This window comes from Molossus molossus, unplaced genomic scaffold (genome assembly GCF_014108415.1).
Source record: "Molossus molossus isolate mMolMol1 unplaced genomic scaffold, mMolMol1.p scaffold_m16_p_12, whole genome shotgun sequence".
In the NCBI taxonomy this organism is placed as follows: Eukaryota; Metazoa; Chordata; class Mammalia; order Chiroptera; family Molossidae; genus Molossus; species Molossus molossus.
In genome coordinates this window covers 98482612-98497296 of record NW_023425347.1, presented here as the reverse complement: position 1 = coordinate 98497296, position 14685 = coordinate 98482612, and the positions used below count along the sequence as shown (strand labels likewise).

Below are 14685 nucleotides of genomic sequence, written 5' to 3'. Positions count from 1 at the left end.
AAGAGAGAGAGAGAGAAACATTGATGTGAAAGGTACACATCAAGTGGCTGCCACCCACATGACCCAACCTGGGCCATGGACAAACTGCAACCGAGATACATGCCCTTAGCGGGAACTGAACCCGGGTCTTTCTGGACCGCAGATGGCCTTCATTTTGAAGTCTATTTGATCAGATATCAGTATTACTACCTCAGCTTTTTTTCCTTTCCCTTTGCTTGGAAAATTTTTTCCCACTCCTTTACTTTCAACTTGTGTGACTCTTTTGTTGTGAGGTGGGTCTCTTGTAAACAACATATATATGAGTCATGCTTTCTTATCCATTCAGCTACTCTGTGTCTTTTCTCTTTCTAATTCTCCTGCTTATTAAAGCAGTCCTTTCAACATTTCTTACAGTGCTAGTTTGGTGCTAATATATTCCCTTAGCCTTTTTTATCTGGGAAGCTCTTGATTTCACCTTCTGTTTTTAATGATAGCCTTGATGGATAAAGTAGTCTTGGATTCAGATCCTTGTTTTTCATTACCTTGAATACTTCATGCCATTCCCTTGTGACCTGTAGAGTTTCTGTTGAGAAATCAGCTGATAGCCTTATGGGGGCTTCTTTGTAGGTAAACTGTTGCTTATCTCTTGCTGCCTCTAAGATTCTCTTTCTGTCTTTAATATTTTGACATTGTAATAATGATGTGTCTTGGTGTGGGCCTCTCTGGGTTCCATCAATTGGGGCTCTCCGTGCTGCTGCTGCTGCTGCTTCTTCTTCTTCTTCTTCTTCTTCTTCTTCTTCTTCTTCTTCTTTTTTTTTTTTTTTTTTTTGATATTTTGTTCAGATAGAGTGGGAGGGAGAGAGAGAGAGACAAACATCGATGTGAAAGGGACACATCAAGTGGTTGCCACCCACATGACCCAGCCAGGGCCAGGGACAAACTGCAACCTTTAGAGAGAGAGGAAGAAAGAGGGAGAGAGAGATGGAAACATCGATGAGAGAGAACATCGATTGGCTGCCTCCTGCATGCCCCACACTGGAGATTTGGCCCACAACCTTGGCATGTGCCCTAACTGGGAATCAAACCTGCCACCTCTTGGTGCACAGGTTGACACTCTACCACTGAGGCACACCAGACAGGTCTGTCACTATTTCTTCAAATATATTCTCTAACCCTTGCTCATTTTCTTCTTCTTCTGGAACTCCTATGATGTGGATGTTGTTACATTTCATATTGTCCCACAGTTCTCTTAAACTGTCCTCTTGTTTTTTTCTTTTTGATTCTCTGATTGGGTGACTTTTTTTTACCCTGTCTTCTAAGTCACTGATCCGATCCTCGGCTTCCTCTAATTTGCTGGCTATTCCTTCCAATGTGCCTTATTTCTGCTGTGTCATTTCTAATTGGTTGATTTTCATTGTTTCTATATCTTTACTAATGCTGTTGACCTTCCTCATGGTCATTACTTTGAATGCTACCTCTGATATCTTGCTTAATTTCATTTCATGTATTCCTTCCGTAGAATTCTCTTGTTCTTTCATTTGGGATTTGTTTCTTTTTTTTTCAGCATTTGGCTGTCTCGGTGGGTTTTGGAGCCTGCCAGATTTCCCCTGTGGGTGTCGGTGTTCCACTGATTGTGGCTCCCTCTTCTGGGTTTGGATGAGTGTGGGAGGGCCCACTTTAAACACCAATGTCTAGTCTTACTTCCCTGGGTATATTCACAGGCCAAGCAAAGATTCAGTTATTCTACAGCTTTTGCCTGCAGGCTATTAGTCTCAGTTATTTAAAGAGTCTTGGCTTGTAGCCCTCAGCTGAATGAAAAATCCCTCAAGTGGACAGGGTAAGAGGATTTCCAACGTGTAGGGCAATTGCTTTCTCCTGGGTTAAAGTTGCTTTGATAAAAAAGTGGTTCCTTCAGTGTGGAATATTGGCTCACCCAACACAAGGGTCCAGGCTTCTGCCTTCCCAGCTCAGTTCCCAGAGCCACCAGGTGGTGTTAAATTCCTGAGGGAGGGGCAGTTGCTTCTCCCCCAGGCTAAAACAGAGGGCTACTTGACAGAGATGGCTACTGAAGCCATGGGGGAGGAGCTCAGCATAGGAACTCAGGCCTGAGCCTTCATAGCTTAGTTCTCTGGGTCAGAACCCCCAACACTTAGAGCCTGGTCCAAATTTTAAATCTTTTTTTCTTCCTCCTTGCTTGCTGGTAGTCTCTAGCTGTTAATGAGCCTCAATTTGAATTTCCCCAGCTTGGTGGTGTTAAATTCCTGAGGGAGGGGTCATTGCTTCTCCCTGGGGCTCTGGGAAGGGGCTCTTTGATTAATATGGCTACTGTCCTATGAGGGAATGATTCAGCATAAAACTCCCGATGGCCTCCTTCCCAGTTCTCTCCTCAGTGCCACGAATCCCTGACTCTCTTCACACAGTTCCAGACCAGTTTGCCCTCCCTCTGCTGGAGCCCAAGGTGAGTGGCTACAGCTGATTTAGTGCCCTGGCCCTTCAGGGAAGAGCCGGTGTTCCCTGAGCCTCTCCCCGCCAAAGCCTCAGCTCTGGTGATTTTCTCTCAGACAGGCATTATGTGGGTGCCTTTCCCTGTTCTATCACTCTGTGCTGGGGAGCCACCACTCTGTGCTGGGGAGCTGGCTTGGGGTTTTAACCTCCGACTTCTCAGAGGGAATTGCTCACAGCTCAGACTGCACCCAGCTGCTGCCCATGGGCACCCAGCCAGCCCGCTAGTGCCTCAGCTCCTACCAGGCTTGATTTGGGGGCCTCTTTCTGTCCCTTGTTATAAGGGTTTGCTCCAGCTGCTCTTCGGTTGTTTTTTTGCGATGACTTGTCTGTGTTTTAGTTGTAATTCCAGTTTCGTCCTGGGAGACGGTCTGTGTAGCTTCCATTCCCTCTGCCTATATTTTTCCAGTCCCATCGTAACATTTTATTTATTTATTTATTTTTTTAATCCTCACCGGAGGATATTTTTCTATTTATTTTCAAATAGAATGGGAGGGAGAGAAAGGGAGAAAGAGAGAAACAGCAATGTGAGAGAGACACATCGACTGGTTGGTTGCCTCCCGCACGACCCTGACCAGGGCCGGGGACGAACTGCAATTGAGGTACATGCCCTTGGCTAGAATGGCCCTCATAACATTTTAGATAGCGTGACTCTGTAGTCCGCAGATGGGGAAACCAAGGGAAGGAGTAATACGGGGTCACTTAGAGTGAGAGAGAGTATAAAGATTCAACTAGCTCGTTTTTTGACTTGAGTGAGACCGTGGCTTTATTATTATTCATATGATAGTGCACTAAACATTGTACTTTATACCCACATCCTATTTGATTCTCACAATGTAAAGAATAAATTCAATATTATCTTCATTTTAGAGATGAGGAAACTGAGGGTCATGTGCTCAAGGGCACATAGCAAGGGACAGAATTAGAATCCAAACAGTCCGATTGTAAAGGCCAAGTGCCCTCAACCCTCTTGATGCCCTCTTCTCTGTAGATGCTTCCTCTCAGCATGAATTATATATTCATCTCAAGAGGCTCTGCTCTGAGCCAGAGTAATGAAGTGCAGTGGCCATAAGACACTGTCAGAGCGGTGGCCAAGGGGCCAGCTCAGTCTTCAGGACAGACTCCTTGGACTCGGGTTTGGGAATGCTGGAAATGATGGGGTCATCTGAGATGGCCTTGTGCTCCCAGCTCTCCATTTCGCCTAGAAGGTCCCCATTCCTGGGCCCCAGGCACCCCTCCTGGCAGCTGTAAGAAGGCCATTCCAGGCAGCATCTTCTGCCCATGCGTTCCGGAGCCATCTGTCACTGGCACAGCAGTTCCCAGAAACAACAATTTGGTTTCTTTAATCATGGCTTTAAGACCAAAGTTAATTGATACACGGGTGTTCCTAATTAGCAAAAATGCCTGTTATAGAAAAATGCTGCATAAACTGCAATTCAGAAGAGGGGAATCGACGCAGAGTGTTCTTATCTGGCCGACATGATAGATCCCCCACATAACCGGGAGCCAGCGGGCACACTGATCATGGCTGACCGTCTGGGCGAAGAGCCAGCAGCCGATTAAAACAAAATCTTGCACTAATCATCGAGATCTAAGAGAACACACTCAATTAAAATTCCCCATTCATTTAGCCTTTACAAAAATACCAGTGTTTCATTCTTGATTCATTACTTCTGTATGCATGGGATGGTATTTACTATGTGGTCTCAGACCTAGGGTGATCTCAGCAACTGTGCTAACTTGCAGTGTGATATCTATATTACTTTTTAAACCGATATTCATTTAAATATAACTGAATATTGGAGGAAAAGGAAAATGACACCAATGGACCAAATTTGCTACTGCCTTTAGGGACTTGAGAAAACGTGGTTCAGGCAGAGACCGCTTTTTCTTTTCAAGGCTGTTTAGAAGACTCAAAACTTATCAAATATGTCACCTTTCCCCATGACTCAACATGTTGTTGGAATTACTCTCCTAAAATTGTGTTTATATCCTGCAGCATGATTTTGACTATTCCAGCCGATGTCAAAATTCACTTTTTGTATTAACTTGTTTTTTTATTTTTATTTTTATATTTACTCCTCACCTGAGGATATTTTTCTACTTATTATCAGACAGAGTGGGAAGGAGGGAGAGAGAAATGTTGATGCGATAGAGCCACATCGACTGGTTGCCTCCCACAGGACCTGACCAGGGCCAGGGACAAACCACAACTGAGGTACATGCCCTTGACCGAAATCGAACCCGTGACTCATTGGTGCACGGGCCGATGCTCTAACCATTGAGCAACCGGCAAGGGTTGTTTTTGCTTTTTTGAATAGCCAAAACTCATTTGCATCCAAATGTTGTTCCTTGAGATCGTGCATATGCTTTCAAAAATTTTAATTTCTGTTGGAACAAGCCCCACTTCTACTTTTGCAATTCCCCCATTTCCAATTTGTTCCTCCCAGTCTCGTTAGCTAAGAATTCAGGCAACTGAGCTTGCTAGAATTAGTGGTGAAATATAAGTCAAGAGACATTGAACGCAGTTTTGAGGAACTTTCCAGTGAGTAAGATAAACCAGTTTTGTAATATCTATTTTGGCTGATTTTCTTTTCCTTCCTTCTGGATTCTGAGTAGTTGCAGCCACCAAATAGAAACCAGTTCTCAGAGGCTTGCTGTGCTCATGGATTTCCTGATGGGGTGAACTAACCAGTTCTAAAGTATGTTCCAGCGTTGATTGTCTGATTCCAAATAATCGCAGCGTAAATGGTGTCACCCAATATTAATATTAATGAGTTAAGCCAAATCACATCTTGTTTAAGTATACACTGAAAAACCAGGGCATTTATTGATTTGTCCCAAGCTCCATATTGTTGTTATTTAATACAGTGTTTAATACAATCTGTACACACATACTTATGTCAGATAGACATCAATTAGTTAATATTTACAAGGACTTTGTATAAAAAGAACAAACCCAGATAGCTTTAATATGGTAGCCGCCTAAGTCCAAAAATATAAATAGTTTCTATTTTTAAATGTGCAACATGATCTAGGACTTAAGTACATGTGTTACCTGACCTTGGTTAAAATAACTGGAAAATAAAATTATCTTTCGGCAGTCTTAATTTTCCCAGGAATAAAAATGGGCTTTTCCTACACTTCTTGGTCTGTGCTAGTGGCAACATGTAGCAGTTTTTAATGAATATGGATCCTGTATCAGGAAGGCCAACTGTTTGGCTAAGACTTGGTGGCCTTTTATAGTGCAGGCTGTGACCAGTGTATCTTAAAACTAGGTCAGAAAAGGATTATGACTGATGATCACCCAGCCCCTCATGCCCCTCCCAACCCCTCTGGTTCAGCTGCTGACCCAGCTTTTTTTGGTTAATCCTCACCTGAGGATATTTTCCCACTGATTTTTAGATAGAGTGGGAGGGAGGGAAAGAGAGTGAGAGAGACATGATGTGCAAAAGATACATTGTGATAGCTGCCACCTGCACTACTGCATGATCTGATGGGGGCAGGGGATCAAACCTGCAACCCAGGTATGTGCCCTTGATGGGGAATTGAACCCTCAACCCTTCAGTCCAATGGCTGAAGCTCTAACTGCTGAGCCAAACTGGCCCGGGCTGGATCATTCATTTTTTTAAAATATATTTTAATTTATTTTTTTAGGGAGAGAGGAAGGAAGAGGGAGAGAGAGATTGAAACATCAATGAGAGAGAAACATCCATCATTCCGCTGCCTCCTGCACGCCCCCTACTGGGATGAAGCCTGCAACCTGAGCGTGTGCCTTGACTGGGAATCTAACTGGCGACTTCTTGGTGCATGGGACAATGCTCAACGAACTGAGCCACACAGACTGGGCTGGATCACTCATTATAAATGGCCACATAGTATTCCATTTTATGATTATATCACAATTTATTCATCCATTCTCTTGTTTGGGCATTTCAATTGTTCCTTATTACAAACAATGTTGCAAAGACCATTCTTGTACTGTTTCCTTACTTACCTATGGAAGAGTTTCCTGAGGGCATATACTGGAAAAGGAATTGCTGGGTTAGAGGGCTGTGTTTATCTTCCATTTGCCTACTTTCTTACAAATTTTCCAGAGCGGTTGTACCATTTCACTTTCTTACATCACTTGATATTGTTACACTTTTCATTTCTGGCAACTTGATGAATGTGGCTTGGTATCTCATTTCCAGTGAGTTAAGTGTCTTTTCATACCTTCCTCTGTGAACTACCTATTTGTATCCTTTTGCACACTTTTTTCCATTTGATTTTTTATATATATTTTCTATTTATTGATTTTAGAGAGAGAGGAAGAAAGAGAGAGAGAGAAATAGAAGCATCAGTAAGAAAGAACATCTATTGGCCACCTCCTACATGCCCTCTACTTGGGATTTGGCCCACAACCTGGGCATGTGTTCTGACCAGGAATCGAACTGGCGACCTCTTGGTGCATGTGTCAATGCTCAACCACTGAGCCACACTGGCCGGGCAGATTTTTAAAAATATTTTTCAGATTAATTTGTATTATTGTAAGGTGATCAGGTTTCTTTATATATTCTGAATAATTTTCTTGTTATATGTGTTGCAAATATATTTGTCCAATCTACAGTTTGTTGTTTTGTTTTATAATGTCTTTTGTAGTGTAGAAGTTGGTTTTTTAATTTAAAAAAATTATAGACAAATTCATCAGTCTTTTGTGGTTAGTGTTTTTTTTCTCTTAAGGTATTTTTCTTTATCTCAAGGTCATAAAAAATTGTACATTTTCTACTAAAATATTTAAAGCTTTGCTTTTCCGATTTAGATTTTCAGTTCACCTGAAATTTATTTTTGTATGGTGTGATGTAAAGATCTAATTTTTAACCAGTTAAGCAATTATTCCAGCATCACTTATTATTATTCATAGTTTATCTTTTCCCCACTGATTTGTAATGCCGTTGCTATCACATGTTACATTTCCATATGCATGTCGTCTGTTCTGGACTTCATTCCGTTCCATTTCTGATTTGTATATCCTTGTGCCAATGCAACAGAGTTCTAAATAGTATGATGTTATAGAGAATTTTGCTAACTATGGGCAAGTCCCACACCTCATTTTTCAAAATAGCTGTGGATATTCTTGGCTTTTTCTAGCAAGTGAATTTTTATAATATGTTTTTATTGAATTTTAGAAAGAAAGGAAGGCAGAGGAAGATAGAGGAATGTTGATGTGAGAGAGATACATAGACTGGCTGCCTCCTGCACGCACCCTACTGGGAATTAAGCCTCAAACCCCAGCATGTGCCCTGACTGGGAATCGAATCGGACTGGGAATCGAACTGGGACATCTCAGTCTATAGGACAATGCTCGCCCTGGCCAGTTTGGCTCAGCGGTTGGAGCCTCGGCCTGCGGACCAGGGTCCTGGGTTCAGTTCCCGCTAGGGGCACTTACCAAAAAAAAAAAAAAAGATATTTGTATAGGACAATGCTCAATCCACTGAGCCACACTGGCCAGGCTAGCAAGTAATTTTTTTTTTTATCCTCACCCAAGGACATTTTTTCATTTTTTGTTCAGATAGAGTGGGAAGAAGAGAGAGGAACAGAGAGAGAGAAAAAAACATCGACGTGAAAGGGACACATCAAGTGGCTGCCACCCGCACGACCCAACCAGGGCCGGGGACAAACTGTAACCAAGATACGTGCCTTAGTGGGAACCAAACTCTGGTCTCCCTGGACCGCAGGCCAACGCTCTAACCGCTGAGCCAAACCGACCAGGGCGCAAATGAATTTTTTAAATGGACTTGAAATAGACTTATCAATTCAATTTCACCATCACCTAGTCAAATTCCATAAAAAATCCTATTGAAATATTAATTGAACCTACATTGTTTACAGATTAACTTGAAAAGAATTAACATCTTTATAACATTTCCTTCCAGCCCAAAAATAAAGAACATCCCTCCATCTATTTAGGTCTTCATTAATGTGTTTCCTTAATACAGCTGTATAATTTTTTTTCCATATTGGTCTTGCTCATCTTTTGTCAATTTACCCTTAAATATTTAATAGTTTTATTGCTGTTTTTAATGGGATCTTTTAAAATCACTTTTTCTAATTGGCTACTCCTAAGAAACACTTTAGATTTTTGTATATTGATCTTGTATCGGGAAACCTTGTTAGTTGCAGTAATGTGGCTGTGTGCATCACACTAATAGATCTTCTCGTGCTGTTCTTTCCACGTATTCTAGGGGTAACTGTGCTGGGCTATGGCTAAATTCAATTTTCTAGTACTTTATGACTTTTAACTGGTGCCTTTGTACAAAATCTGTAATCTGAGAAACTCAATGGCTCTGCAGAGTGACTCCATCTGTCAGAGGGACAAAAGGCTTAGGCAGAGCAGACTGTTTTGGCCTTGGAACCTAGAACAGCCTTATATGCTTATACTGACCCTTCTCCGTGTGCTTTTGTGATGATTACCTTCCCTATTTTAGGTTCTTTTTAGTTTGAGCTCCATTAAGAACTCAAACAAGATTCACTACCCTGCAGGTTTGTGTAACTCTCCATGGTGCTTATCATAGTACTTAACCAAAGAGCTTCAAGCTAGGAAAAAGTTTGTATTTACCGAGGAATTGATGAGCTTCTGTTTATTAACCCATTGTAGTTTCCTTCCCCCCTCCCTCCTTCCCTCCCTCCCTCCCTCCCTCCCTTCCTTCCTTCCTTCCTTCCTTCCTTTTTTCTTTCTTTCTTGTTAATCCTCACCTGAGGATATTTTTTACAATGATTTTCAGAGAGAGTGGAAAGGAGGGAGGAATGGAGTGAGAAAGAGAGAAACAAAAACAGTGGTGTGAGAGAGACATATCGATTGGTTGCCTCCTGCACACACCCTGGTGGGCTGGGGATTGACACTGCAACCCAGGTACTTGCCCTTGACTGGGAACCGAACCCAAGACCCTTTGCTACGTGAGTCAACCCTCTAACCACTGAGCACACCATCCAGGGCTGTAGTTTAATTTTTATCTTGGCCTTCAGGAAGCTAAGAACTGAGTTTTTGCTTGAGTCTGGTTTTTATTTTTAATTAAAATTTTATTGATCTTAGAGGAAAGAAAGGGGAGGGAGAGAGAGAGAAACACTGATGTGAGAGAGAAACATTGATCAGTTGCCTCCTGCACACAACTTGACTAGGGATTGATCCTGAAACCTGGGTATGTAGCCTGACTGGGAATGGAACCAGCAACCTTCCTGTGCACACGATGATGTTCCAACCAACTGGACCATACTGGCCAGAGCTTGACTCTGTTATATAATATTATTTTTCTTTATATGTATGCCCCTTATTTATACAGGCTTCCCACATACAACCTTTTATTACACTATTATTCATATTTTAATACAGTTTTATTGTTTATATTCTGCAGTGTAAGCTATGTCAAATCTGGATAGGTGGACTTTAAATTCTAAACAAAATGAGAAATGGTCAATAAATGTTGACTGGATGCAGAGTATAAGGACTTTAAGTTGGGGTGGAGATTTTCCAAAATCATTAGTGTTGCAAATTATTTTTGATGTTTTAGTTTCTATGCCAGTGATTTTCAACCTCTTTCATCTCATGGCACACATAAACTAATTGCTATAATTCTGTAACACATGAAAAATGTATTTTTTGTCGATCTGACAAAATAATAAGTATAATTTTGATTCATTCACACTAGACAGCTATTGTATTGGCTCTCGTCATTCTTTTATTTGACAACCTAAAGGAAAAGAGGTCAGTGCCCCTAACTAAAGGTATTGCTTGTTTTAAAAATTCTTGCAGCACACAGGTTGAAAATTGCTGGTCTATGCTAATAAGTTAGGCTTTTTACACCCAATACTGTATTGAATTCGGGGAGGGGGGAATCTGATTTTATTTTCAGTTTCTGCTGGTAAATAAAGTATTTCACAACATTATAAAATAATGGTGCTTGGCATGATAATTGCACATATTACTGTTGAATATTATATTTTATTAAGTACTGAACTGGACCGCTCATGAACAGTTGCAGCCCTTTCTTTTGAGGTGAATCTAAATCTGATTTTTAAAAAATCTCTACAGGAACTCTTGTGTTCTCCGGGTTTTTGAATTCCAAGAACCCTCTTTCATGGGCATCTTCTAGGGTGGAGCTCGGTTCATTAACTCCGGGGCCATACAAAGCATTTTATTCCTTTTTTTCTCGGCCCTTACAGTCTACTCTCTTCCAAGGAGGCAAGTTGAATGCCCACTAAGTCATGGTTTTCCATTACTCATTCCTCCTTTTTTCCCAAGGTGGCGTGTGGGAGGTGTTGAGATCCAGCTCGGCAAGAATAGGCCAGAAAGCTTTCTGCGGGAGACACACTCATCCCTGTGCGTGTTTCAGTTCCGACTGCACCGCGATGGGAGGCTTCAACGTGAGCGATATTTCCGACACTGACAATGATTCCACACTCCACTGCCTCCCACGTTTATGTTAGCTGCTCCGCAGGCATCTGGACCCCTAGTCCTGCCCCGCCCCACTTCGCCAAGCTTTGTCCCTTTACAAGGCACATTGTCTGGTTGGCCAGGCGCGGCTGCTGCCGCCTAATGCGCTTCGGGGGTCGCCTAGGAGGGGACTCTGGGCACCGGCTTCTCCCACCCCACGCCCCCGCACAGGAGCCGGCTTCTAGGCCACTAGGGGGCGCACCGGCGTCTCCGCAGCGCTTCACCACAGCTCACCGTACGATTGGCCGGCCGCCTTGAGTTCTGGGCCCCGATTGGCTACTTTCCGCGTCAGTCTCGGGCGCCGGGGCGGGCCGAGGTGACGCTAGGTGGCCGGCTCGGGGCGGTGTCCAGCGCTGGCGGCTGCGGGCGGAGCTTCTAGAGGACCGACGCGGGCAGTCAGACGGCGGTGGTCCTGGGAGGCGCCCGCGCGACGACACCGAGCCGCTCGGCAGCCGCCACTGTTGGCTGGTCGTTGCGCCCTGGTCGCCCGCGCTACCGCCCTCCGTGGCCCTCGATGCGGGAGCGGGCCGCCGCGTGATGGGGCTGCGAGGAGGTGCCCTGCGGCTCGCGGCGGCCGCTGCTCGCGCTGAGGAGCGTCGGTGCTCGGCCCCCCGCACCCCCACGCGCCGCGGCGCCTGCTGACCCGGCCCGCTCGCCCGTCGGTCCGCAGGCGGCTGAGGTAGGACGGGTGGCGTTTGGCGCCACTGCAGCCTGGTTGGGGAGGGCCCGCCCGGGGGGAGGGGTGGCCGGGCCGGGGTCCGGCGGCGTCCGAGGGGAGGAAGCGTGGGGCGGGGCGGGAGCTGCAGGCACTGTGGGCGCTTCCCCACCCCGGCACGGAGTGGGTTGGGGAGCCTCGCCCGCGGGCAGTGGGGGGCCCTCTCGAGGCCAGCAGCGAGCCCCGGGCTTCGGTCCAGCGGCCTGCTGGGTCCCCGCAGTGCCCCGCACCAGCCCCCGTTTCCCTGGAGCTGCCCGGCCCCGGCGGTGCCCAGCGGCCGGCAGGCCCGCCGCTGACTCCGTCCCCGCGGCTCTGCGCGCATTGCAGCCCCGTGGGCGCGGCGCTGCTCGGTGTGGAAGCCCCCTTGCTCGTTCCCCCATCCCCTCTCCCCCATTGTGGTTGGCATCGGGGCTCCGGCTAGGAATGTGGTAGTGCCCTTCTGCCAGAGGAGGGCAGGAAAGGGCACCGGGTAGCAGGGAAGCCGATGGCGCAAGGGCTGGAGAGGGAGCGCCGCGGAAAGGGAGGGAGGGGGCTTGCTGGAGGCTGGCCAGCCGCGAGGCAGGCTGCTGTGGTCGCCGCTCCAGCCCGGGATTACTCTGGCAGCCATATTGGGAGGATGATCTGACAAATCCTTTAGGAGCCAAGTCCTGTTGCTGAAGGCACCGAGTGACAGCCCTGGCAGCTTTCAGGGTGACTAGCCACACCAGAAGCCAAGTTGTGGGGGTTGGGAGGCTGCTCCGGCAAGCTAGTCATTGTTCAGGCAGCACAAAACATTCCGGGCCTTCAAACCAGAATTGAACTCCAAAATCACTTTTTTTTTTTTTTTCCCTCCGGATGAATTGCTCACTGAGCTTCCAAGGTGAAGTGTCTGCAAGATTCCGTGCTTGTTGGGGTGAAATACTGAGTTTCTGTAGTCTTCGTTTACGGCCAGTGTTGTGGGGGGTGGGGGTTGATGATGCCTTTCTTGTCCATAGCAGATCTGAGGATTGGTAAGGTCAGTACTCCAGTATGGAAGCCTCAGTGTATTGCACTGGATGGATAGATTTTCCACAGTAGCTCAACGAGCAGTGATTAAGTAATCTGGAACATTGTGACAGTGGGAGAGGCTTGCAGCAGCATTTCTGAGCATGCAGGTTGTCATCTTTGTGGAATCTGGAGGTAGCTGAAATTAGAGTGTCAACAGATCCCTTGCTCACTGTTCTAGGCAGCTGTTCTGCTGACATTGACCATGTTGCTTTGTGTCATTGATGGGTCTGTGTGAGCCTAATGAAGATACGGTGATTGGATTTGAACAGCTCTTAAGAAGTGATATCATGGTGGATGTTTCATTTAAAGGCTGGCATTTTGTCAGCTTAGTTTAGCCATAATAATATCTTATCTAGAGTTCTTTAAACACTGAGGTGATGCTTTCTAATTAACTGGGTATGGTGGTTGGATTATGAGGCAGGGGGAGTTGTCAATGTATTGTTTAAGGATGGAATATGAAGAATGCACACATGTTGGCACTATAAAGCAGATCTGAAAATGATCACTAACTGAATTCAGTGTGAACCTGTAAATCTGTCTTTTCCTACCTCCTGGATGTGGATGCCTTCTTTGTGCCCTTTGCTTTCATTCAAACACAACTCTTAATGAATAAATTCCTATAACTTTTTAAGTTGAAAAATAAAAAATTTTCAGATAGGGTTTTCTGTTTTATTTTTTATTATTAAACTTTCCTTTTAAAATTTGGTTGAATCAGAAATGGCTTCAACAAAGGTTTTTTTCTTTTTATTTTTTTTAATATTACATGAATATAAGAGAAGTACAGAAGAATGTCTGTTTTAAAATTCCATGACCCGACTAAGAAATACTTCTAGCCCTGACCGTTTTGGCTCGGTGGTTAGAGCGTCAGCCCACGGACCAATGAGTTGCGGGTTCGATTCTGGTCAAGGGCACGTACATCGGTTGTGATTTGTCCCCAGCCCTGGTTGGGGTCGTGCGAGAGGCAGCCAGTGGATGTGTCTCTCTCATGTCAATGTTTCTTTCTCTCTCCCTCCTACTCTATCTGAACAAGAACAAAAAAAGGGAAAATATCCTTGGGTGAGGATTAAAAAAAAAGATATACTCTAAATTTTAATTTTTTAGTTACTTTATTAGTAAAAAATAAATCTGAAAATTTGTGGTTAAATATAATTTTAGTATTAGGTAAAATCAGACCTGATAGTAGATCTGATTTGGAGACAAGATTTTATGAATCTGTGCAGCTCAGTCCTGATGAATGTTTTCCCAAAATGTATCCAATTAAGTACAGCTTCTAAGACTTAGAAAAGACTGTTTTTGCTTTTCAAGACCTGAGATGAATACAGTTTTCCTTTTCACTCATTTTCCTCTTCCCCACTTTGAAATTGTGCTGGGATAAACTCCCAAGAAGAATGCCAACAGAGTGTCTCCACGGCCAAAGCTTTCTAGCCCACTTCTCTGCTGTGGTCTTGTCCTGGGTACAAAGTAGAGGACAACAATGGGCCCTTCCTTTTTGTAAACCCCTTCTCAGGCTGCTAATCACAGCAGGTCTTTTCCGTGCATAAGCATATCCTTTTGGTCTTGTAAACTGATACAATATAATTTCACAAGGCTCTGAAGTGAAAGGTATAGCATGTCTATTTCATGTAGTTCTCTTTGAAAAATGGCCTTATTGGAACAGATGCTGGTGAATTTCTGGATCCACAAGAGTGTGAATAATTATAAATATGTTTGGAACTTTTTCTCATGTAGCTCATTAGTATAGAAGATAAATGAAACAGATGTGACTATGGAAAAAAATCTGTAAAAGGTGTCTTGTACCTCTCTCACTTTTTGGGTAATGGTCCAGTGATTCATTTATGCTCACTTTTGTGACATTCATTGCTAATTAATTGAGAGTGTATATAGAGATTTAATTCTTTACCTTCAAGGAACTTACATTTTACCACTTGTAAAGATATGGTAAGATAAGGTAATTCCACCTCTTTTCCATTTTAATACAGTTGAATGTGCTGCT

The 14685-nt window shown here is 44.2% G+C and overlaps 1 protein-coding gene across 14 annotated transcripts in view; it reads left to right on the top strand.

Annotated features, from left to right (window-relative positions):
- The first annotated feature begins 11366 nt into the window (after positions 1 to 11366).
- KIF1B (kinesin family member 1B) overlaps positions 11367 to 14685 on the top strand; it is a 146137-nt gene continuing 142818 nt past the window's right edge. For 10 of the 14 annotated variants that reach the window (XM_036255558.1, XM_036255572.1, XM_036255571.1 and 7 more), the window contains exon 1: positions 11367 to 11630. The gene's annotated coding sequence lies outside the window, so the exon portion shown is untranslated. The remainder of the gene's footprint in view (positions 11631 to 14685) is intronic. The other 4 variants (XM_036255556.1, XM_036255553.1, XM_036255569.1 and 1 more) reach the window with 2 other exon arrangements.